Source organism: Pleurodeles waltl, chromosome 1_2 (genome assembly GCF_031143425.1).
Source record: "Pleurodeles waltl isolate 20211129_DDA chromosome 1_2, aPleWal1.hap1.20221129, whole genome shotgun sequence".
NCBI classification, from domain to species: Eukaryota; Metazoa; Chordata; class Amphibia; order Caudata; family Salamandridae; genus Pleurodeles; species Pleurodeles waltl.
In genome coordinates this window covers 16062279-16088010 of record NC_090437.1, presented here as the reverse complement: position 1 = coordinate 16088010, position 25732 = coordinate 16062279, and positions in this window count along the sequence as shown.

Genomic DNA, 25732 nt, shown 5'->3' with positions numbered 1-25732 from the left:
AGGTAAATGCATGTAGGGAAGCATAGCTTTATTATTCTTAATTTCACGTCTATTTACCATGAAGACATAAGTAACTTGTAGGTTCATATATGTGGAGTTAGATGGTGAAAATCTAGACTTATCTGTTGATATTTAATGTTTGACATTCTGTCCTTGAGATTCAGTTCCATAGATATTGCTGATTTTATATGCAGAGGGCACACTGCTATTTAAGAAATGGATGGTCATGACTAAGATAACACAACCTTCTCTTGAAGTAAACCTGATATGCTGTGTGTTTATTTATCTTCTGTGAGTGTATGATGCAGATGGTTTGATGTGTAATCCTACTCCAAAAGCCCACTTGCAGTAACATTTTTACAACAGAAAAAAACATCTACAACCAAAGATTTGGATGTCTAGGGCTGTCTATGACTCTCTAACTGAGGAGGCAGATTGCATTTTGCTTAATTGGCACTCATGAAGTGACCTCTGCTGTATCCAAGTCATGTTCAAACTGTTCTGCAAAGACCGTTTTGGCAGACAGGCTCCCTCAGCTGGAGCTGTTAGCTATTGTTGCCAGAATCGTACACAGTTTCCTGCACACTATTTCTGCTCATGTATTGGTCCACAATAGCACACAGAAACAGACATGGGAAGTGTTAAATTCTATACGAGAGGAAACTAGTCATTAGAGCAGACACATCATGTGATCTCATTCACAGAAAGTAACCACCTCACTGTTTTATGCCAGGGGCAACCATACAGAGTAAGCAGTGTCTGGTTATATGTGCAGTGTACTAGAAGGATGCTCTGAAAAAGGTACCTAGGGTGAACCTCAAGAAAGGGTTGTCCAGGTTGCCCCCAGAAGAGTGAGGGGGGAGGTCCAGGGTGACACAGACAGCTCCCATAGGAGGGTGGGGGAAAAGGTTCCCACCCCACTTCTGAGAAATAGGGGGGGTGGGTTTCGTGAGGAGTGGCACAGGTTGCCCCATTTCCAACCCTGCTACTTTGAGTGCTCCCTGTTAGGACACTTGCAGGGAGAGTCTGTTGGCCTTAAGAAACCACCAACTGGTGGGAACTCTACATAGGTGGCCTTAGGGGGAAGTAGACCTAAGGAGCAGGTGGTAAAACATACGCTAGTCTCTCTTAATTGGGAGATAGACTGTACAGGTATATTTTTAGTCAAAGGGTGCTTTACTGGGTTGTACTGGCACGCGGTTTGCATGGCTTCTCCCTGTAATGCTGCTTGCTCTCTGTATTTGTTCCTTCTCTGTGCTTTGTTTTCATATTATTTTGCCTTCGTTCTAGTATTGTTCTTTTGATGTCAGTTCTTGTCAACTTGTGTTAGTTGGGAAGGACGCTGCATTTACCATGATGCATTGGGCTTGGACTTTGTTGCTGGAGTGTCGGCAGTGTGCTCCCTTTCTTTGTAATTTTGTCTTTAAGACAGCTCCCTTGAGCCATGGCTGACGAGCCTTGGGAGACACCTGTGCACCAAGAGTTGTACATAAACCAGAGAAAACATTTGGGGGCATTTCAAACAAGGCCCTATACCATGTTGCTCCCTGCTGATGATGGGCTAGACCCAGAAACACATGTACAGGGATATACAGCACTTGCTGTGGCTACGGAGGTGAAAGACTTTATTACTTTCTGAATGGCTACGAATTCGACTGCATTTACCATGATGCATTGGGGTTGGACTTTGTTGCTGGAGTGTAGGCAGTGTGCTCCCTTTCTTTGTAATTTTGTCTTTAAGATGGCTCCCTTGAGCCACGGCTGACGAGCATTGGGAGACACCTGTGCACCATGAGTGGTACATAAACCCGAGAAGACATTTGGCAGCATTTCAAGCAAGACCCTATACCATGCTGCTCCCTGCTGATGACGGGCTAAACCCAGAAACATGTGTACAGAGATATACAGCACTTGCTGTGCCTACGGAGGTGAAAGACTTTATTACTTTCAGAACGGACTACGAATTCGACTGCATTTGCCATGATGCATTGGGGTTAGACTTTGTTGCTGGAGTGTAGGCCGTGTGCTCCCTTTCTTTGTAATTTTGTCTTTAAGACGGCTCCCTTGAGCCACGGTTGACGAGTGTTGGGAGGCACTGGTGGGCCATGAGTGGTACGTAAACCTGAGAAGACAATTGGCGGCATTTCAAGCAAGCCCCTATACCATGCTGCTCCCTGCTGATGATGGGCTAAACCCAGAAACACGTGTTCAGGGATATACAGCACTTGCTGCGCCTACGGAGGTGAAAGACTTTGTTACTTTCTGAACGGACTACAAATTTGACTGCATTTACCATGATGCATTGGGGTTGGACTTTGTTGCTGGAGTGTAGGCATTGTGCTTCCTTTACTTTGTAACCTTTATGAGCCAACCAACCTCTCTTACCAGCTAACTCCTTGCTGGTTTTCGCAGCCTGGATTGCAGCCCTGGACTTGTGTTTTTCTGGTCTACATCTCTTAGCTTTTGGCATGCTCTCTACGTCTCCTTGCTTTGTTTCATCGCTGGCGAGTGTCTTTGTTCCAGTCCACAGCTGCTCCTCTCTGACCGATCTGTTCCGTCCTGCTCTGGGGAAGAAGACAAGAGTTAGTCCTTTCCATTGGTTCTCTTGCGGCGTGTTCTGCAAGTTTATTTTATGCTCGCATTACTGCGAGGGAGGTGCATAATTAGCTATTACTCCCCTGTTCAGGCTTTACTACTGGCTGGTTACCCTCCAGGCAGGGAGGATCCTTTTACCTATTGGCATCTCTCTGTTTACATGGTGGGCTCCTATTGTCCTTGAGTTATAAATTTCAACTGTTTGCACTTACCCGGCTGGAACTTGTCTTCTTTACATACACTCACAGGGCAAGCTTGTGATCCCTGAAGGTAGGAGCTGTAACTTCCACCAGGTCACAGTGAATGGGATCCCTGTCACTGCTTTGAGGGATACTGCTGCCCACCAGACTGTAGTAGTTATTTTTCCACCCTATGGCTCTGGTGCCCCAGGAATGAGGTGGGGAGGTGACCTAGAGAAGGGTTATAGTTATTTCCAGATGCCCATCGACTGCATTTGGGGAAATTAGTTGCCACAAGTATTAGAAGAGCATCGATGGGTGGCTGTCCTGGGCACCCTGAAAGCCTAGGTTTCTTGGTGTACCAGTCCCAAATGGAGGGTACAGATACCCAGATGGAAGGGCAAAGGGTGGAAAGGCTCAGCCGTGCCCTCTGTTCAGCCACAGGTTACAGACCCGGGGTTAGAGTACCAGTATCCGGCTACCTCCCCTGGAATGGTAAGAAGAAGAGTGGAATCAGGATGCCTAACAGTTGGGACAGTTGCCCCCCCACTCTGAGAAAACTCAGAGTTCTGGGGACCCTCAAGAGCAAGAAGGGAACTCCTTGCCAGCCCCAAGACTGGATGTGATGCCTTCCCAAAGCTCCTGCTTGGAGCCTATACTTGCCAGTGGATGTCCTGGGTTGGGGCCTGGCTTTTGACACTAACAGGTGCCAGTGGCCTCTGTTGGTTGCTGTCTTTATGGACAGAGTTTTTCTTGGGTTTGGGACAAAGGCTGATCCGAGGGTAGGAATTGGACACTTCCTTTTGCTGCTCACCATGGTACTATCTGCTACCGGGAAGCATCTGTGAGCAAGTTAAGGTTAAGTGCTACACAGATGGGCCCCGCAAGTAATGAGAAGTGCTGCCCCATGGGTCACTACAGTGGCTCAGGAGAGTGTTGACAGAGGGATCCAAATGGGTTCAGAAGGGAATATAACTGAGAAGGGCAGATGCAGTAGAGGGCTATTATCCATGTCTGTGGCCTGGCAGTTTGGGTTGGGTGTTTCTTTTGGAACAGGCTCAAGATTGGTGTGAATATGACTACATCAAACTGTGGTGGCGTGTTGTGCAAAATAAGGATGGATTGGGATGCAGCTCCAAGTAATAACAGTGACTGGGATTAATTTGAGCAGCCCATCCATCCCTTTTGTTTACGCTACTGGACCTGCTGCACTTATTGTGCCACCAACTTAAGTAGCCTTTTAAAACATGCCACAGGACTGCCATTGTAGCCTGTGCGCAGTTTTAAAAAGCCACTTCTTTCCGACAAAATAAACCATTTTTCCAGGCCTAAACCTCCCTTTTTAAATCATATAGGTCAACCCTATGGTAGGTCCTAAATAGCCATATGGTAAGTTGCATTGTATTTAAAAGTTAGGACATGTGGTTTTAAGTTTTCCATGCCCCATGGTGAAAATCTTCTAAATTTGTTTTTCACTGTTGTGAAGCCTACCTCCCCCATCAGATAGCATTGGGTAGCTTATTACATTTATTAAGAGCTAACATTTGGTTGGAAACAGGTAAAAATTCTCTTCAATGGTAAAGTCGGATTTGGAAGTCACAATTCTGAAAAAGCCTCTTTTAGAAAGTTGGCATTTTCTTGTCCTAACCATTTGGTGCCTGCAGCCTGTGCCCTGCATCATGTGACTGTGAATAGTTGGCAGTTGGCCTTTGTGTATTCTGCCCACATAGTGAAACAAAGGGGAACTAGGCCCGGAAGAGTGGGGTGGAGCTGTGTCCTGCCCCAATTACATTTCAAAGGGCTGCACACTCACAACAAATCAACCCTTTGTCACCTTAGACCCTTAGGAGCCTAGACAGGGGAAGGAAGGACATTTCCAGAACCAAATAGGGAGAGAGTCTAGAAGTTTCTCCCACTTCAAAGGGTGCCTACAAGTATAAATATTGGACCCTCAGACCAACTCTTCAATACATCGCTGGAAATAATTCAGAAGGACTCCCTTGTTTCTCAGAGGACTGACCTGTTGCTACCAGAGGATAGACCTGCTGCTTGAGGCCTGCCTTGTTCTTCAGAGGACTGCCCTGCTGCTTGAGGTCTGTCATGCTGCTTCAAGGAGAGAGTGCCATCTTCTTATTCATAGGAAGCCCTGAACGACTCCAAGGGTCAGTTGGGTCTTCTCCAGTTCTGAGCTACAGGGACACAACACGATCCAGAGGCCCCCTGCAACTACCCAGTTGACCTGCTGGAAATGGAATTGCCTGGATCAGCAACTCGACCTGCCTGTTGACCTCTGCTAGAATGAGTACCTGATCCTCAAGAGGTGCCTTTCCTGGTCCTGGACCCTTGGCTGGAATCAGAGTGCACTTCTCTGCAAGAAAAGGAGAAGTCCTGACATTTTTGACTCTTTGCGGTTGGACCCATTCACAGAGACTTTGCCATCCGTGACAGCCCCCATTGTGAAGCTCGGTTGAACCTGACTCTTTGAGTACAGTGAGCTATTGTGATGACCGGTAACACAAGATCTGCACTTTGCTCTACAGCAACGACAGCCCATGGTGACCACCAACGTGAAGCACCAGCATCAACTGTTCATGTCGCCCGACTGGATCTTCGTACTACCTCGATGACAGTCTAAGACGCCAGGCCTGCTCTTCGGTCTACAGCAACAACTATGCACATGCTTTCCCTGCTCCTCTTGGCCTCCCCCACTGTCCACTGCACTCTTCACAATGGTCTTTAATAAGGTACTAACCTGGTCCATGTATCTGGCCGATGCTTCATAGTGGTTGGCCTGAACTTGTGACTTTTTCACGGTGTAGCATGACCAGATGGTCGTGAGTGACACTCTGTGCTTTTAGGCAGGATATTTACCCAAAATCTGAAATTGCATATCTCCGGTTCTACTGATTGTATTTTTGTTATTCTGGTACCATTTTATTTATTAAACTTTACTTTATTTCCTTCATTGGGCTGGGATTTTTCTCATGTTGTTTTCACGTTATTATTGTTTGTGCATTGCTTAAATACTTAACACAGTGCCTCTTAGCAAAGCCGGACTGCTTTTGTGCTAAGCTACCAAGGGTTAAGCACAGATTAATTGAGTGGCTTTTGTGATTCACTCTGACAAGGAATGTGGTTGTTGCTTAAGAAGGGTCTTCACGGCCTTCAATCAAAAACTCAATTTCTTACATGGCCTTTGTCTGCTGCCACTGGAAGGTCATCCAAGGCAGATAGAAGGGCAGATTCCTGCCATTAGTCGGGCGGAACCATGACTTGGCTATATCTATAAGAAGATGACATTCCAAAAAGGAGGAAGTACATCTATTGACATATTTTTCCAAAATCTTAAAGAGGAATGAAAGGAGAGCCATAGACCAAATGTTAGTAAAGATTGATAGATAGGTCCAAAGGGTGGGAAAAATTACATATCCCCATAACGGGCTGCAAAGCCTGGAAGATACTGCCTTCCTAGTCCTGGGAGGAAGGGAATCCAAGGGCGAGCAACTTCACTGGCTCCCCGTTCATAAGTGCAGCCATTTCAACGTCTTATGCACACATACAAAGCTTTCAACAACGTGGGATCAGAATACCTGAACAGCTGCATACAATTTCACCAGCCCCCAAAAACCTACACTCTGCCTCACTCTCATTCGTACACATTCCCTGTATCTGCAAAAGCAAAACTGAAGGTTGCTCATTCTCTTACATCGCACCCAAGACATAGAACAACATCCCTTAACACATCAGAGCCTCCTCTTCAATTCCTGAGTTCTGCAAGAAGCTGAAGACCCAGCTCTTAGTGCAAGCAACTTTAGACTACACACCTACACACCTGCCCAAGTGCCTTGATGCCCTCCAAAGTGATTAGTGCACTGTACAAATCGATATAACATAACATCAAGATTGTCCGCAATATTTTTGTTTTATTCCTCAAAAAAGTTGGCAAGGCTAGTACACAGGATCTGGGAATGTGTAAACTCTGTGAAGCCGAAATCAGATTAGCTAATGTCATGCAATGGGAAAACTATTTTGGGGACATTGGGTCCCTCAAAAATCCCCTTGGCCTAATACTCTGATTTGGTAGAGGCAATACATTTTTATAGGCACTTAGAACAGCACTAATCTAGTTCTAGACTCAATGGCATAATTAGGAAGCCAGAGTTTTTCCAGTTTCTTGCTCTCTAATTTTTCCACTTTAAGGGCCTCATTTACAAGAATCTGATGCACTGGCCAGCTGTGTCAGATTTCTTGCACTGCCCAACGAGTCTGTAACAACGCCATGGATGTGCTGTATTTACTAGACCGAGCTCCATGGTGCATGTTTCCCCAGATGCGTCAAAAAGTCTGATGCATCTGTGTCGCTAAACTGACGCATTGCTCGACTAGCGTCAAAAAATGGCACTACTCCACTAATGCATGAAAGGTTGGTATAGACAAAAGCCCTGCGTCAGTTTAGCACCTGCTCTGAGCTGGCGTTAAAATTCGCACGCAGTGAAGTCACAGAATGATGCAATGAAATGTTGTAATTTCGCTGCATCAGTTCTGTGTGGCTTTTTGCCCGGGAACGCCTAACTTGCATACATGATACCTAGTGCAGGTATAATGTGACGCAAGCCTTTACAAACTGACACATTAGGCCTAACTCATCAGTTTGTAAATGTGGAGCAGTGTAAAGCACTGCTTAGCGTCACCACTGCCTCACAAGAAATGACGCAACGATGACACAAAGGCCTTGTAAATGAGGCCCTGTTTTATTATTCCAAGAAGCTGAATGAATAGATCAATGGAAGGATTGTTTTTCAGTAAGGACAGAATTAAGGGGCTCACAGGTCAAATTCTGATGGGCAGAGTACTTCTCCTCAACTGAATTCCAAGTGAGAAGATGGGTCTAAGTGGTCAGTGCCTCTAATAATTCTTACTGAGGTAATTTAGCCCGTGGTCAACCCAAGGCAGAATCTTTATTCTTAAATCCATAGATACCAATGTTACCAGCTATGTGAACATGAAATAGGATCTGGAAGTGAATCGTCCAGACCAGTGGAATGACCTTCTCTATCTGAATGAGGCCAGCCGTGGCAATGATTAGGTCGACCGTGTGGCCATATTTATGGGTGGATTCAGCTACAAATTGTTTAAGGCTAGTAGTAACTGCAGAGATAATTGAATCCATTGCGTAGGTATTAGAAGGGATATCAACTCAAATGTTAAAATCGCCCCAAAATAAAAAAAGTAGTATGTCATAGCAGTAGAGTAGAAATAGAATCAACTAATAATTTAGCACAATTAAGGACCTGGAGGATGATAGCAGACAATGCCAGCAATGGACTCAGAGGCTGTCATATTAAAGTAAAAACCTAGAAGCTCTGTTGGATGTGTGGACTTTTTCAATGTAAGGGATTTCAAATGCCAGTTCTCCTTAAATATAATCACTAGCCAGCCACCATGACGAACTGGATCAAGGGGCGGAACAATTTTAAACCAAATAGGGCAGGCTCCTCTGCGATCCAGATTGGATTCATCATTAATCCAAGACTCTGTAATGAACAAAATATACAACTGCTCTGAGGTCAATAGAGGACAGAAACACAACTCATTAATTTATTCTGCATGTTTAACTAAAGAGCAGCTGTTAATTAAAGCAGCACTAAAATCAAGACTATATGTAGCTAAGAAGTTAGGTGGCCTTTCAGATGGCAGGGTTGTAGTGTAACTAGGTCTCCAAGTCCGGACAAATTATCACTAACTGATGGCCTGCAGCAGACCCTCCTCTTCCAAACTATCTGGCAGAGTGATGTTAAATAAGTGTCTGTTACTGGACGCTACCAGCAAAGGTACTCGTTGCCTCTTGGGTGCGGATACCAAGGTCAGAAATATCTGGCTTGTCAGAATCTCTGCACAAGATATGCCTGGTATTTTGGCAAACCTTTGGGCATGCAGCCAGTTCTCTTCCATTCATAGCAGCTCATCCCTTGAATACCCTGTATGTATTTGGGGAGTTAGAATTGTCAAAGAAGCTGCTTTGCTGCTGAAATGGGGAGCATGGCTGTCTCTGCGTGGTCAGTGTGTGTTGAGGGCCGCAGATGCGCTTGCCCTTGGAATCGCCGTGCAGCAGGCTGTCTTAAATAGGGAAAGTCATGAAAAAACTCAAATGCTAAAAAAAATAGCATCTGGAAGTAGGTCAGTTAAGAAGTATGAAAATTGCATTGGGCTGACGTACTCCACGTCAGTCTGACTAGCAGTCGCAAAAGCATAGGTTTAGATCAAACGCATACAGAAAGTGCAATTAGTAAAAGAATAGGACAACTTTATAAAATCCTTTAAAAAACAACTGTACTAAAAACAATTTCTACAATTGCTCCAGAAACTATAAAAAGGGCAAACTGTAGTAACAGTGTTCTTTGTGCAAAAATTCGTCAACCTTCCTATAAAGTCCGTGAGCCAGGTCATCTTTAATATGAAATGGGGAGCATTCTAAATCTTGCCAGACCACATTATGTTCTATTGGTTGCTTGAATAGTACTCATGCAACTGATGACAATTATGTGCGAGAGACTACAGCATACAAAGGGCCTGATTTAGAGCTAAATGGAGGAGTACCCCACCACAAACATGAGGAATGTCCTGTACGCCTAACTACAAGTGCCTTAGCATATAATGTACTCGTAATGAGGCAGACAAGATAACCATCACATTTGTGACAGAGTACCCATCTTCCAAACTGTAAATCAGATCCTAAGTATGAAAATCTATGAACTCCTCAAAAAACAAGCATTGGTAAATGTATCAGGTTTTGCCTATGTGATTAATAATAAGCTGTTTTTTGTTGAAAGTTGTAGTTTGGTAATCAGTTCTGCAATATAAGTTACTGAAACTATAAAGCGGTGAGTACTGGCCCATTTAAAGCACCGGCTACATCTAGACCTAATCGAGTGATATTCCTACTAAACTCACAAGGTATCAGGCTTTTATAGTTAAACCATGGGCTGGTGAGGAGGTGGAGCAGAAACATTAAAAGGAATGGGGTGCAAAAGGTTTACCCAGTCCTTTATAAACTGTCTTAAGAGACCTTTAAAAGTAAAAAGTGACATGTTTTGACAACCAAACCCTGTACCCTCCGTGGAGCTGCTGAATAATGTACACCTTATCCTCAGGAGGGGTGCAAAAGAGAAAGGAATGGGTAACCCTCGATGGGACATCCCTGGAAACCCGCACCTCAAACTCTATGCCGCAGGAAGTCAGAGCCCTGACGTATGGTGGAACCATTAAAAAATCGGCCGCAGGTAATGTGCTTGAGCAGAGTGACACTGCTTTTCCGACGAGTGAACAGGAAACGAGTGAAAGTAAAACTCAGTGTTGCAGTATTATCTGGGTAAGGTGCTGTAAACTGCTGGTGACAGAGCGCATCTGACAACTGAATAGCCAGTGAGTGAAGGCAACATCCAGTGCCATAATACAACTCAGATTGAACGCTGTATACCGTTGGTATCACGGTGCTACAAATGAAAAAGATGCAGAGCATTTGCGAATTCTCCCACCGTGAGCTGTATCTCATGTATCTCGCGTTGTTTGCCGTTTGCCAGCTTGGATTACTTGGGTCTATGTAATTATTAAAGTGCGGTGTGTATCTGCCATCAAAAAAGAACTATGGTATGTCAAAATACTTGCACCATATTAGAATCCCCAAATAAAAGATTTTAAACATGCATTTTACTTAGTGGCTGTTTTGTCCTGTAAATACCTCAATGTAGATAAATAATGACTATAGTGCCAGAGTCGCACCCTTTATTGTGCGGGGAAAAAATGCTTTCTGAAAAAAAGACAAACATTATGTACACAAGCACAGAGTACGAGCTTCCAGGCTAAACATAACAAGCATTTTCAATGCAATGGTTTGCGCATTTGCTCTAGTTAGAGCCATTAGCCATGTAAAGAAAAAAAAACGCAGCGCGATCGCACTATGTAAAATGCAGCGCGATGGCGCTGCATGGAAAATAAACAGATAAAGTAGTCCGGACCCCAGGCTCAAAACATCCAGCCTCCTATGTTTCTAGTAGTTTACCGCTGCTGTGTAAGTGGGCTAAAAAACGGAAAAGGCATGACGTATGCAGGCCTTTCACAAATGAAAGCAAGCACGTTTTAACCCCTTCGCTGCCAGGCCTTTTCCCCCTCCTGTGCCAGGCCTTTTTTTGCCTATTTGGGGCTTAGGCCCTCATAACTTTTTGTCCACATAAGCTAACCAAGCCAAATTTGCGTCCTTTTTTTCCAACATCCTAGGGATTCTAGAGGTTCCCAGACTTTGTGGGTTCCCCTGAAGGAGGCCAAGAAATTAGCCAAAATACAGTGAAAATTTCGTTTTTTTCAAAAAAATAGGAAAAGTAGCTACAGACGAAGGCTTGTGGTTTTTCCCCTGAAAATGGCATCAACAAAGGGTTTGCAGTGCTAATCTCACCAGCTTCCCAGCTTTCAGGAACAGGCAGACTTGAATCACGAAACCCAATTTTTTCAACACAAATTTGGCATTTTACTGGGACATACCCCATTTTTAAAATTTTTTGTGCTTTCAGCCTCCTTCCAGTCAGGGACAGAAATGGGCATGAAACCAATGCTGGATCCCAGAAACCTGAACATTTCTGAAACGTAGACAAAATTCTGAATTCAGCAAGGGGTCATTTATGTAGATCCTACAAGGGTTTCCTACAGAAAATAACAACTGAAAAAGAAAAATATTGAAATTGAGGTGAAAAAAACATCAAATTTTCTCTACGTTTTACTCTGTAACTATTTCCTGCAATGTCAGATTATCGAAAGCAATATACCGTTACGTCTGCTGGACTCCTCTGGTTGCGGGGATATATAGGGTTTGTAGGGTCATTAGGAACCCTAGGCACCCAGAGCCAATAAATGAGCTGCACCCTGCAGTGCGTTTTCATTCTATACCGGGTATACAGCAATTAATTTGCTGAAATATAAAGAGTAAAAAATAGCTATCAAGAAAACCTTTGTATTTCCAAAAAGGGCATAAGATAAGGTGTTGAGGAGCAGTGGTTATTTGCACATCTCTGAATTCCGGGGTGACCATACTAGCATGTGAATTACAGGGCATTTCTCAAATAGATGTCTTTTTTCCACACTCTCCTATATTTGGAAGGAAAAAATGTAGAGAAAGACAAGGGGCAATAACACTTGTTTTGCTAATCTATGTTCCCCCAAGTCTCCCGATAAAAATGATACCTCACTTGTGTGGGTAGGCCTAGCGCCCGCGACAGGAAACGCCCCAAAACGCAACGTGGACACATCCCATTTTTTTTTAAAGAAAACAGAGGTGTTTTTTGCAAGGTGCTTACCTGTAGATTTTGGCCTCTAGCTCAGCCGGCACCTAGGGAAACCTACCAAACCTGTGCATTTCTGAAAACTAGAGACCTAGGGGAATCCAAAATGGGATTACTTGTGGGGCTCTGACCAGGTTCTGTTACCCAGAATCCTTTGCAAACCTCAAAATATGGCTAAAAAAACACATGTTCCTCACATTTCTGTGGCAGAAAGTTCTGGAATCTGGGAGGAGGCACAAATTTACTTCCACCCAGCGTTCCCCCAAGTCTCCCGATAAAAATGATACCTCACTTGTGTGGGTAGGCCTAGCGCCCGCGACAGGCAATGCCCCAAAGCACAACGTGGACACATCCCATTTTTTGACAGAAAACAGAGCTGTTTTTTGCAAAGTGCCTACCTGTAGATTTTGGCCTCTAGCTCAGCCGGCACCTAGGGAAACCTACCAAACCTGTGCATTTCTGAAAACTAGAGACCTAGGGAAATCCAAGATGGGGTGACTTGTGGGGCTCTGACCAGGTTCTGTTACCCAGAATCCTTTGCAAACCTCAAAATTTGGCTAAAAAAACACTTGTTCCTCACATTTCTGTGGCAGAAAGTTCTGGAATCTGAGAGGAGGCACAAATTTCCTTCCACCCAGCGTTCCCCCAAGTCTCCCGATAAACATGATACCTCACTTGTGTGGGTAGGCCTAGCGCCGGCAACAGGAAATGCCCCAAAGCACAACGTGGACACATCCCATTTTTTGACAGAAAACAGAGCTGTTTTTTGCAAAATGCCTACCTGTAGATTTGGGCCTCTAGCTCAGCCGGCACCTAGGGAAACCTACCAAACCTGTGCATTTCTGAAAACTAGAGACCTAGGGGAATCCAAAATGGGGTGACTTGTGGGGCTCTGACCAGGTTTTGTTACGTAGAATCCTTTGCAAACCTCAAAATTTGGCTAAAAAAACACATTTTCCTCACATTTTGCTGACAGAAAGTTCTGGAATCGGAGAGGAGCCACAAATTTCCTTCCACCCAGCGTTCCCCCAAGTGTCCCGATAAAAATGATACCTCACTTGTGTGGGTAGGACTGGCGCCCACGAAAGGAAATGGCCCAAAACACAACGTGTTTAGTGGTTTCTGCCCCCTTGGGGGCAGATTGACCTAAAATCGGCCAATCTGCCCCAAGGGGGGCAGAAATGGTCTAAATACAATTTGCCCCCCAGGGGAGCGACCCTTGCCTAATGGATCGCTCCCCATCTCTAAAAAAACAAACCCAAAAAATTTGCCCTGGCGCCTTGAGGTTTCTGCCCCCCCGGGGGCAGAAATGGCCTAAAATAAATTTCCCCCCCCATCCCCTCCCCCCCCCCGGGAGCAACCCTTGCCTACGGGGTCGCTCCCACTGCGTGACATTAGAGCCAAAAAACAAATCCCCGGTGCCTAGTGGTTTCTGCCCCCTTGGGGGCAGATTGACCTTAAATCGGCCAATCTGCCCCCAAGGGGGCAGAAATGGTCTAAATACAATTTGCCCCCCAGGGCAGCGACCCTTGCCTGATGGGTAGCTCTCCATCTCTAAAAAAACAAACAAACAAAAAAAAAAATTTTTTTTTTTTGCCCTGGCTCCTAAAGGTTTCTGACCCCCCTGGGGGTAGAAATGGCCTAAAATAAATTTGCCCCCACAACCCCCTCGAGCAACCCTTGCCTACGGGGTCACTCCCCCTGCGTGACATTGGCGCCAAAAAACAAATCCCCGGTGCCTAGTGGTTTCTGCCCCCAAGGGGGGCAGACATGGTCTAAATACAATTGCCTTGCCTAATGGGTCGCTCCCCACCTCTAAAAAACAAACAAACAAAAAAAAAACACAACAAAAAAATTGCCCTGCCGCCTAGAGGTTTCTGCCCCCCCAGAAATGGCCTAAAATAATTCCCCACCACCAGGGAGCGACCCTTGCCTAAGGGGTCGCTCCCCTTGCGTGAAATTGACACAAAGAAAAAAAACTCCCTGGTGTCTTGTGGTTTCTGCCCCCCTTGGGGGAAGATTGGCCTCATCAAAATAGGCCAATCTGCCCCCAAGGGGGGCAGAAATGGCCTAAATATAATTTGCCCCCTAAAATAAAAAAAAATGATCCCTGGTGCCTAGAGGTTTCTGCCCCCCCCCCTGGGGTCAGATCGGCCTAATAATAGGCCGATCTGCCCCCAGGGGTGGCAGAAAAGGCCTTCACGAAAAATGCCCAAGGGGTCGCTCCCTTTTGTCACTTTATGAAGAAAAAAAAAAATCCCTGGTGTCTAGTGGGGTTTCAAAAGCCGGATTGCAAGCAATCAGGCTTTTGAAACCCTGGGAGAGACTTCAAAGGGAAGGAAATACATTTCCTTCCCTTTGAAGCCACTCCAGGCCTCCCCCACGTGATTCAAAGAGAAATTTATCTTTCAATCGCGCTGGAAGATGGGGAAGGCCCCTGTGACAAATCACATACTGACGTCACAGGGGGGGGTGGCCGGGGGTGGAAGGGGAAAGTCTTCCCCTTCCATCCCCGCCTTGGGGGGGGAGGAGGGTGCACAGGGTGGGCGCGCTAGCGCTCCCCCAAGTTCCCATGCTTTGGACGAGGTGACCTCGTCCAAGGCACACGGGAACTGTAGCCTTGGGCGGGGTCACCTCGTCCAAGGCACAGAACCGGTTAAAAGGCAAGCCCAGCAACCAATGTAAGTGACTGACGTGACATGGGTGTGGTTTGAAGCCCAAAGAGAGATTACTGAATGGACTGAGAGCTTTGCACTCGCCCATAAAAATAAGCACAGCGCCAGAGCTGTGCTTGTTTACCTAATCTCCCCCATAGCTGCATGTATTTCAAGCATGCTTGTTAAAGGCAATCTGTGAGGTATAACAAGCATGCTTGAAATGTGTGCAGCCATGAGGTGACTAAGTAAACAAGCACAGGACAAGAGCTGTGCAGAGGAAACATAAAAATAAGCACAGCGCAAACGCTGTGCAGGGTAAACATTAAAAAATGTTCACAAAAAAGCAGATGAAAACAGAACTTGGGCCTCAAGACACTGATAAGAGTGAACAGTTGAGGAACAACAGGAAATAGTATGCCACAACCGATAAACACAGAGAAAAAGTAAGTGGAAAGTACAGGAACCAATGAAAAGCAAGGGTGCAGGATGTAAGCCCCTTTTAAGATTTGTATTTAATGCATTATATTTCACAAGCACAGCACAAGCACTGTGCAGGCAAAACCTAACATCTGAAGTATTCCTAGATGAATGATGAACAGGGTAACAGTTATATTTGGCAGGACTACAGGATACTGACTTAACTGTCCACTCAAAGGTGAAAAACAAGGATGAAGGTAAGGAAGAATACTCCTCACTTCGCATCCTTTCTTTGATCGAGATGGAGGTTGTTCACCTTATCATGATTAAAATATCGACCTACAAATAAATCGGAACCACACTATTGACTATCAATATACAGATACAGTAAATTCATGTAGGATTATGAATAGTAAATCCATATTTTCCTGAATATCCATACTTTGATGAAATAGTGGCAGTTAATATAATGAATTCATCTTGTGACATGTAACCCACAATCAACAAAAAGAGTTAAAAAATACGAAGCTAGTGAGGGCATTAATTGCTATTAAGCTTCAACTTCCTCTTAATATCTTTATGATGCTCCTTAGTAATCCTCCAGGGTTGTATCCTCCTATAGCCTTAGAACCCGCCGTAGTGGGCTCTACCGGCCATTGAAGGCCCGCTCCTGCGTTAAAGCCCCGAGCCGAAGGTGAGGGCCTTTGATGAAGCAGAAAATGAAGGTTTTCATTTATTAGCGCTTAAACGTAGTGTGCAATAATCATGTGTGGCTTTAACCGAACTAATAAAGATTGTACGGGGACAAAATGTGCCCTCAGAGTAGTTTGCCAACATTTATAAGCGTGCTTTATATAACGGGGTGTACTAGAATTGCACTAATCCGACATAATCATAAACGTGTGCTACGATTTGCTTGTTTGAAATGTTTTAGCTTAGCATTACTTTAGTGCAGGCTTCGGCCTAGTTGCCTGGTCTCACGGTTTAGATGCTCGTGTTTTTCCAATGTGCTAATAAACGTGTATTTTTGCTTGAAGCTGTACTTTTCCACTGAGATCGTTCACATGCTTATCTTAAGGTTTCGTGCCAGCCTGGCATATTTCTCTCCTTACTCCAAGGTCAGTCTGCAGGTGCGGACAATGGAAGCTCTGAAAGTGAGTTAATTGGTATAAAATGTTGCAACTTGCGTACCCATCTCCAAGGATAATGTATGCTTAAGTAAAAGCTTGAGAACTGTCGTTTTTGATTGGACAATTTGAAGCTAACCTATGAACCCTCCAATGGAAGACCCTACTGGATTTGAACTGTTGTCTATTTAAACCAGGTGCACGAGAAGAAAGGAGCCATTACCCGACATTACAGCCATTATAGCCATTACAGCCATTATTGGACATCCCGCCATTTTGTAGACTTTGCAGCTATTATGGCCCACTTTGCTGCGACGCCATTTTGAAAGAGACTTTGATGCTTTCTCTAATCGAGAGAAAGAGACTTTAAATGATTCTTGCCCTAGAGACTTTAACTCTTATTTGCCCCTTTGCATGAAGTAATAGTTTTACCTTGCCGCCGTGAGGCAATTGCCCCGTCCACCCCTGCCCCTTTGCCCCCTCCCATGCTGATCGAGAAACGGTACCTGTGAGACGAAGACTTCCTTGTATGCTGATCGTAATTGGTAAATATGAAAGGAAATTGTACAATTGCATTGTGTTTCTTTTAAGTAACCAACTGCTGATTTTGATAAGATCCCTAGTTAGGAGTTTTCTAAATTTATGTTGCTAAATTGTTTTTGCATGAAGTCCCACATGCCGATGCTAATTTGAGGTTAGATGAGGATTCCTTTTGTTGCACGATGCAATTTGAGACCTTGTTATGCTGACTAAATGTATGCAATTAGTTCATTACAGATTATCGTATTAGTGATTTGCATTGCTATTATCGAATGCCTTGTTATTCAAATGCTGCATAGATTGCACCTGTTTCGCCGTTATGGACAGCTATTAATGTTCATTTACGTTTATCATTTGGTGTTGAGACACATCTATATTGTGCTAGCTTTGTTAATATAGGGAAATAAATTCACTAACTTTGAATAAACTGGTGTGGTTATTCCTGACTGAAGGGTCAGGGTTCGTCGAAATGTATTCTGGATTAATTGTTAAGTGTTATGTTGATCAGGGTATTGCTTATGTTCGTTATTGATTATTGATTTGATTAAATTGACCGATATAGAGTACGGAGAGTCCCACTTAGCCAAAAGATTCATCGGCCTAAAGAGCGTCCGAATACAGGTAAATTATTAGTACGGAACGCTCTATCAGTAGATGGTAGCAGAGGACGGTTTCGTCTTTTGGGACCCTGTACTCTTAAAGTACATGGTGTTGAATTAACGGTTACGCCCTTTGAGACCCCACTCGAGAAGTTGAATTAGATTTTTCTTGGATAAAACAGATTGACAGAATGATGATGGGCTAGGTCCACCGCGACTTTCCCGGGATCTCGGAGCTTGCGAATGAAGAGAATGGAGGTGTGAGATCAGCGTTGGCGGTACTAGTGATGGTATGAGCGAAGTTAGGGTTTTGCGCTTGCACAGCTTACTGCCGCAGATTGTGTGAAAAGGTTGCGAGGAATTTTTTTCTTTTTAGAGGATAGCGGAGGTGCGACTCCGAGTGTAGAAGTAGAGAAGTCGTCGAACTTCATAGAAGATAGCGGAGGTGCGACTCCGAGTGTGAGAGTAGGGAAGTCGTCGAACTTCATGTGCATGTGGCGCTTTGTGCATAAAAAGGTCCACGTGGTTGTTGTTGTTGAGACGGGCCCTGCGAGGTCAAGAGACTCCGGAGTATGTTGTTTTATGTTGTGGTCTGGGCGGTTTAGTAGGTTGATCGGGCGTGGTCAACGAGTCGGTACGTGTGTAAGGGAGTGAAAGAAACTTCGACTTCGGGCTTTGACAAGATTCTAAGTGCACTAGAATAGATCATTGACAAGTTGAGAGTAGGTCTGCGGGTCAGATTTGCTTGCGAAAGTGGGGACCGAGAAAGATGGAATAACTGCCGAGGCTAGTGAAAAGTCCCTAAGGTCCTGAAGCGACTGTGTTACCCTTCCTGTAGTAAACCGACAGATCTGTTTTATATTTTTGGTAGCTCGCGATACATGCAAGAAGTTGTTACGAGAGGAGCTGAGTGAAGGAGGACTAGCCGCGAGGCTTTGTCAGCCGCAGTGGGTGTGAGTGTGACGTCACTAGGAGCCGCGCTGGGATAGGTTGGTTGCAGAGAAGGGTCGCGCACGGATTGGACGCAGTCCGTGGGGCTCGATTGGAAGGGGAAAGGCAAGCGAAGAGTATTCCGGGAATTAAAGTCACCTATTGATTACAAACTTTGTGAAATAAAAGACGAGAAAATGAAATTCTTTAAAGCATTCAGGAGTGCGATGAAGGGGGAGTCTTACATTAAAGCGAGCGTAGGAGAGGAGACGCCGCCTGAAGGCACACCAGCTTACATTGTAATGGAGGAAAAGGGGGTAGCTCCGTGCCTTTGGCTAAAGCAATGGCACAAACTGACAGAGAAACATGGGAGCGTAGCATTCCCGATCCATGGGACGTTCAATATAAGGATTCTAGAGAATTTGAGATTCACGATGTACGACATGAAGGTGCCTCCAAGGCCAGCCCAGTTTGAGGCTCTAGCAATTTGGGAACTAATGGCTAGACAGCAGCAGCAAAATAAGTTCGAGACCAGGATAAGGAAGGTAGAAAAGACACTAGCGGATGCTAGGTGGGATAATGCACAGAAGGTGTGGAGGTCAGATGTATTGCAGGGGATAAAATTGTTCCCCGCAATTACTAAGGAAGAAGAGGAGACAGGTAAGAAAGCTACCTGTAAGACAAACAGGAGGTGTTCCAAGGATAGAGAGGACGAGGAAAAATTGAGAAGAGAAGAGGAGTTAGAGGATGAGGAGTTAATCATGCAATTGCTGAACGACCGTCCACCACCTTATGCAGAGAGTGGACAAGGTCCAAGTACCAGTTCTGCCCCTCCGGCACCGGTACAGAACAGTGAAACTCAGAGTTCAGGAGCATCATCGGGGTCTAAGGACCCGAGTTTACTGTTCACCCCGCAGATACCGCAGGTTAGGAGAATATATCCAGATGTGCCCATGTTGAAAGCAGCAGAAAATTATCAGCCGCAGATGCCAGGGTACTACAGCAGTGACAACAGTGCAGGAATGATTTTAGATCCAACCGTAAGAGGAGTACAGAATGGTCACAACCAGACATTGACACAAGCTGAATCAACTCAGTTTTTGATGCCTCAAAAGCAGATGCAGGGGGGGACAGCACATGCTCAGATGACGGGGAGTCAGATGGGCATGCCGGCAATGATGACCCATGGTGTGGGAATGAACATGCCTCAGAACATGGGGAATGGACAAAACCCAGACGCGATATCGCTACCCATTACTGTAGGTCCACCGGTACCTCTGTACAGTCAGCCTAACTTAGGTATGAGCGGTCAGGGATCAATGCTGCAGAATCGGACCGAAAGGAGGTGCATAGAAAACACTCCAGGGATAACCCCTATAGCGGCTCAGACAAATGGATCTGGGTCCTTGATGAAGTTTAGTCCCATATGTGCTCAGTCAACACTGGTGAGGTCGAGTCCCCCACTGGTGATACCGCTGTCATCGAATACTGAAAAATTGCCGCAACCATCAATGGCAGTCGATGTAAATGCTACACTTATGGGGTTGAATGCGCAACAGCTGACACAGTGGTTCAACAGTTTGAATTCCACACAAAGCTCAGCCAGTGGGAAGGGAGAAGACTATCTGAATAGGGTCAGGTTGAGCATGGAAGCACAAGAATTGGTGGAAGGGACTATGGGTGTGAATAGGTTAGAGTCCTACTCGGAAGAAGAGCTGAGGTATCTATGTCCCAGGATTACGAGAGAAGTGGACAAGGTACATAGAAGGTTGCAAGAAATAGCAGACAAAAACGGGGTGGAGATAGACAAGATGAAACACTTGAGCAGGAGCTACAGGTTGGATTTCGGGACCACAGATTTTGAACACATGAGGTCAGCAGGCATGAAGGCGCACCTTAGAGAATTGTTGCAGAGTGCACAAGTGTGGAGGTGCTTAGACAAATGGGAAAGCAGGTGGGTAAAGAGAAAGGAAAAGAGGAAGGACAGTGTCCCAGAGATCAACGAGAAGAGACCGCAGAGTAGTGATGCAGTAACTATGTTACCAATGAGGGAGACAGCAGGGGGAAAATTAATACATGTACCATGGCACAGAAGCGACATTCAGTCTTTTACGGATGATTTTCCCAAACTGAGAGAGAAACTGATTGAATGGTATCAACAGACTGACAGGTTTGTGAAGCTTGCAAAATGTCTCTGGGAAGACCTGAACACTCTCTTTGAGATTGTGGTTCTGGCAGATTTGTGGGAGGATTGCAAAAGAGCTGTAGGTTGGCCGACAAGTGAACCAGAGAGAGACAGGGAGACAGGTGCACCATCGCCTATGGTGATGAGCCTGTACTATAAGGTGATTGAGTATTTGAAGACGAAGGTTGCCGCGAAAAATGTGGATTGGCAGAAGATCGATCGAACTGCCCAAGAGGCTAAAGAGTCGATTCATAGTTACTATGAGAGGTTGTTGAAGGCGTTTAAGAACTACAGCGACACGGAAACAATAGAGGCGAAGGACATGCTTCATTTTGTGTTTAGATTTGTGGAAGGGCTGAGACCAGAGATAAGTCAGATGATAAAGTCGCATTTGATTTGCTGGCAGTCGAAACCGATTGATGAGGTGTTAAATTATGCGAAATACTGTAGCGACGAAATTGAAGTGAAACAGAAAAGGTTGAAAGAGAAGGTGATGATGATGCAACTTAAAGCAGCTCAGACAGGTCTGCAAGGTTTGCAAGGGTTGCAAGGGTTCCAACAGCAGGTACCGCAACCGCAGCCGCAGTTGCAGGGAAACATGGCGTTTCAGCCACAGCCTAGAGGCAGAGGCAGAGGAGGTTTTGTGAATAATGGTCCGGATTTGAACACTGTTGTGACTGGTGTGCAGGCAATGAAGAAGGTGATGCTGTGTCACGTGTGCGGAATTGTCGGTCATTGGAAACGCGAGTGCCCGATGGTGGTGCAGGAAGGTGCAGGTGCAGGTGCTAGTCAGCAAAACAATGATGTCAATGCATTTCAGACAATGAGGGGACCGAAAATGAGAGGTCCAAACCCAAATTTTCAGACCGTAAATCAGTTGCAGGGATTACAACCTATGCAGCCGCAGCAGATGCAGATGCCTCGTCTGCAGGTGACGCAAATGCAGCCAATGCAACAGCAGTTTCCCATGGTACCTAATCAGCAAAAAGCAAATACCTTTGGCACCAATGGGTCAGCAGCAAGTGATGGTTCCTCCACAGGTCTCGGGTCAGGTAATGAGTACAAATGGCACCGTACAACAGTTCCCACTACACAGTGAGAGTGGAATAAACAATGTATGGGAGAGTGAAAGTTCAGGAGAAGAAGGAGATTGTGTGCTTGCAGCATCCTTGGAAGTTGATCAAAAGGGTCCGTACGTGGAAGGAAGAGTAATGGCTCATCGTGTCTCATTCCTGGTTGACACAGGAGCAACACGTTCAACTGTTAAGAGCATTGAAGTACCAAATTTGCCACTCCCAGGGAGGACAGTTCAAGTGGTGGGAGTAGCAAACAGGCACCTGACAAACCCAATAACAGATCCGGTACCAGTCAGCATCGGTAACTATCAAGGGTTACATCAGTTTGTGGTATGTGACTCAAGCCCGATAGCACTGTTAGGGAGAGACTTGTTGTGCAAATTGGGTTGTTCGATTATGTGTTCGAACAAGGGAATAAAAATTCAGACGAGCAGTGATGGGGAAGAAGAGGACAGTGTAGAGGGGGATGAGATGGAAACCGTCGATGAAGAGTATCCTCTGATTTGCCTTTTCCCGATGATAACTGAAGAAGATATTCCAGCAGAATTACTGGAAACAGTCGGAAAGGAAGTGTGGGATATGACAGGGAAAGAGGTGGGATTGATGAAAGGAGTGGAACCAGTGAAAGTGACTGTAAAGCCCAATGCAACCTTTCCCCAGACCCCACAATACCACATGGCACAAGACACCCTCATGAAAGTTGCCCAACTCATTGACGAATTTGTAAAGCAGGGGGTACTGAAAGAAGTGTTAAGCAGTCCATGTAATTCACCAATCATGGGACTAATAAAGCTGAGTGGAAAGGTCCGACTCGTGCAGGACTTGAGGAAAATAAATGACATAATAGTCAAATGCTGCCCTGTCATACCAAATCCAGCTGTGATAATGTTCCAGGTCCCTTGCGATGCTGAGTGGTTCTCAGTCATCGACTTGTCACAAGCGTTCTTCTCGGTGCCTCTTCATGAGGACAGCCAATTTCTCTTTTGTTTCAAATTCTTAGACAGAGTGTACAGTTGGTGTCGAATTCCTCAAGGGTTTTCTGAGTCTCCGTCAATCTTCAATCAGATTCTAAAGAAAGATTTGGAAGCATTAGAATTGCCATTCGAGTCAACTCTAGTACAGTACATTGATGACTTACTGATTGCATCAAAGACAGAAAGTGGTTGCACAGCCGATACCATTGCTCTGTTGAACCATTTGGGAAGGAATGGACACAAGGTGTCTCCTTCCAAATTGCAGTTCTGTCAGAAGAAAGTGAAATACTTGGGTCACCAGATAGAGAAAGGGTCACGGAGAATAATGAAGGAAAGAATAACAAGTGTACTTCAAATGAGTCCACCAAAGACAAGGAGGGAGGTGAGGAAGTTTTTGGGAATGGTGGGCTACTGTCGCCAGTGGATTCCCAACTTCTCGACTCTAGCAAAGCCTTTACTGAAACTGACCCAGAAGGATGCCTTGGATCAAATTGAGCTGAAAGGAGATGAGATGGATGCTTTCATTGAGTTGAAAGAATGCATGTGCAGGGCTCCAGCTTTAGGTATGCCTGACTACACAAAGCCTTTCACATTGTTTTGTCATGAACGTGATGCATGTTCTTTGTCTGTCTTGACTCAAGCCCATGGTGGCATAAACAGACCAGTAGCGTATTTTTCAGCTACTTTGGATCCGGTTGCAGCAGCACTCCCAGGGTGTTTGCGCGCCGTAGCAGCAGTTGGTATCAGCCTCACTCAGAGTGAAGGAATAGTGATGGGACACCCAGTAACAGTCATGGTCCCTCACTCAGTTGAAATACTTTTGACCCGCTCCCGAACGCAACACATGACTGGAGCAAGACTCACAAGGTATGAAACGATAATTCTGGGCTCACCGAATGTGCAGCTGAAAAGGTGCACTACGTTGAATCCAGCAACCTTGCTCCCTGGAGAAATTGCTGAAATTGAGAACGCTGAAGACGTCGAGCATGACTGCCTTCAGGTGACTGAATTCTGCACAAAACCTCGACCTGACATTAAGGATACTAAGCTTGATGAAAATGACCAAATTGTTTTCGTTGATGGTTCATGTCTAAGAGATGGGATGGGAATTTTGAAAGCAGGATATGCCGTATGTACTGTAACAGGTGTCTTGGAAGCGGGGTGGCTCCAAGGAGTCTATTCTGCACAAGTAGCAGAACTTGTAGCCCTTACAAGAGCATGTCAACTGTCTGCATTGATGAAAGTCACCATTTACACTGATAGTCAGTACGGGTTTGGGATTGTGCATGACTTTGGACAACTATGGTCACAGAGAGGTTTCCTGACTTCTTCAGGATCCCCAGTGAAAAATGGGGAAAGGATAAGGGAATTGTTACACGCCATTCAAATGCCAGCCGAAATTGCAGTGGTGAAGTGTAGTGCTCATACAAAAGGACAGGACTATGTTTCCTTGGGAAACGCATATGCGGATCAAGTCGCAAGATTTTGTGCCTTGAACTGTATATTGCTTAGGGATGAATGGAATTCAATAAGTGAACCAGAACTCGAACCAGCTGAAGCATTTGCCTTGAAGGTCGTAGATACAATAGATGAATTAAAAGCATTACAGAATAACGTCAGGGAGGATGAAAGAGATTCCTGGATTAAATCACAATGTATAAAGAGACCAGACGAGTTATGGGTTCCAAATGAGGGAAAATTTGTTTTGCCAAATGGTCTCTTATCACAGCTTGCGCGGTTCTATCATGGGCAAGCTCACCTAGGGAGAGATGCCATGATAAGATTGTTCAAAACTGATTGGTTTAACCCCAGATTTCGTCAAGCTGCAGAAGCAGTTTGCCATCGATGTGTCACTTGCCAGCAGATGAACCCAGGAAAGGGAACAGTTGTGAACGCGAGCCACATTGGCAGAGCCAGTGGCCCGTTTAGTCGAATGCAGATGGACTTCATTGAGATGCCTGTGCATGGAGGTCTGAGGTATGTGTTGGTGATTGTGTGCATTTTTAGTCACTGGATTGAGGCATACCCCACACGTAGAAATGACAGCCTTACAGTTGCAAAGCTATTGTTGAGGGAGTTAATACCACGTTTCGGATTCCCGATCTCTTTAGAATCAGATAGAGGAAGTCACTTCAATAACGAGGTGATGAAGTTACTTTGCGAAGCGCTGAACATTGAGCAAAAACTGCATTGTAGCTATCGCCCTGAAGCATCAGGACTGGTGGAGCAGATGAATGGTACACTGAAATCAAGAATGGCGAAAATATGTGCATCGACAAATTTGAAATGGCCTGACGCATTGCCCTTGGTGCTAATGTCAATGAGAAACACCCCTGATAGAAAGACTGGATTGTCTCCGCACGAAATTCTCATGGGCAGGGCTATGAGACTTCCTGCAGTTCCCGCAAACGCGCTTTTGAATATTACAGATGATATGGTGTTAGACTACTGCAAGGGTCTGGCTGACGTGGTTCGCTCTTTCTCTCACCAGGTGGAAGCAACCACCTTGCCACCGATCCAAGGTCCAGGACACGCACTGAAAGCAGGTGACTGGGTCGTGGTAAAGAAGCACATGAGGAAGTCGTGTCTGGAACCCCGTTGGAAAGGCCCTTTCCAAGTGATCCTGACGACAACTACCACTGTGAAGTGTGCGGGGGTTTCCAACTGGATCCACGCCAGTCACACAAAGAAAGTGTTGTGTCCCACAGATGAGGAAGTTGAAGCGCTGAAACTGCCAGTGCCTGATAAAACAGTGCTGAGTGCTGAGACAGAGCAAAACCGAACTGAAAGCGAACAGGCAGGAACGGAAGAGAGAGAGATATTCTCTGAGGACGAAGAGACCAACTCACTTGGGGAAGACCAAGGAGAAAGTTCAGACAGCGACGAAGCAGCTGAAGGTGACAAAGAGCCTGAAGCAGCTGAGGGTAGCAAAGAGCCTGAAGCAGCTGAAGGTGACAAGGAACCTGAAGCAGCCGAAAGTGATAAAGAGCCTGAAGAAAGTAACGGTGACGAAGGGCTCGAAAAAGGTGAAAAAGCAGGAGAGCCTGATAAGAGGAGGGCTTTCCCAGAAGCAGACGATACAGAAAAAGAAAAAGAGAACGTGATTGATTCCCCAGAAGGAGGG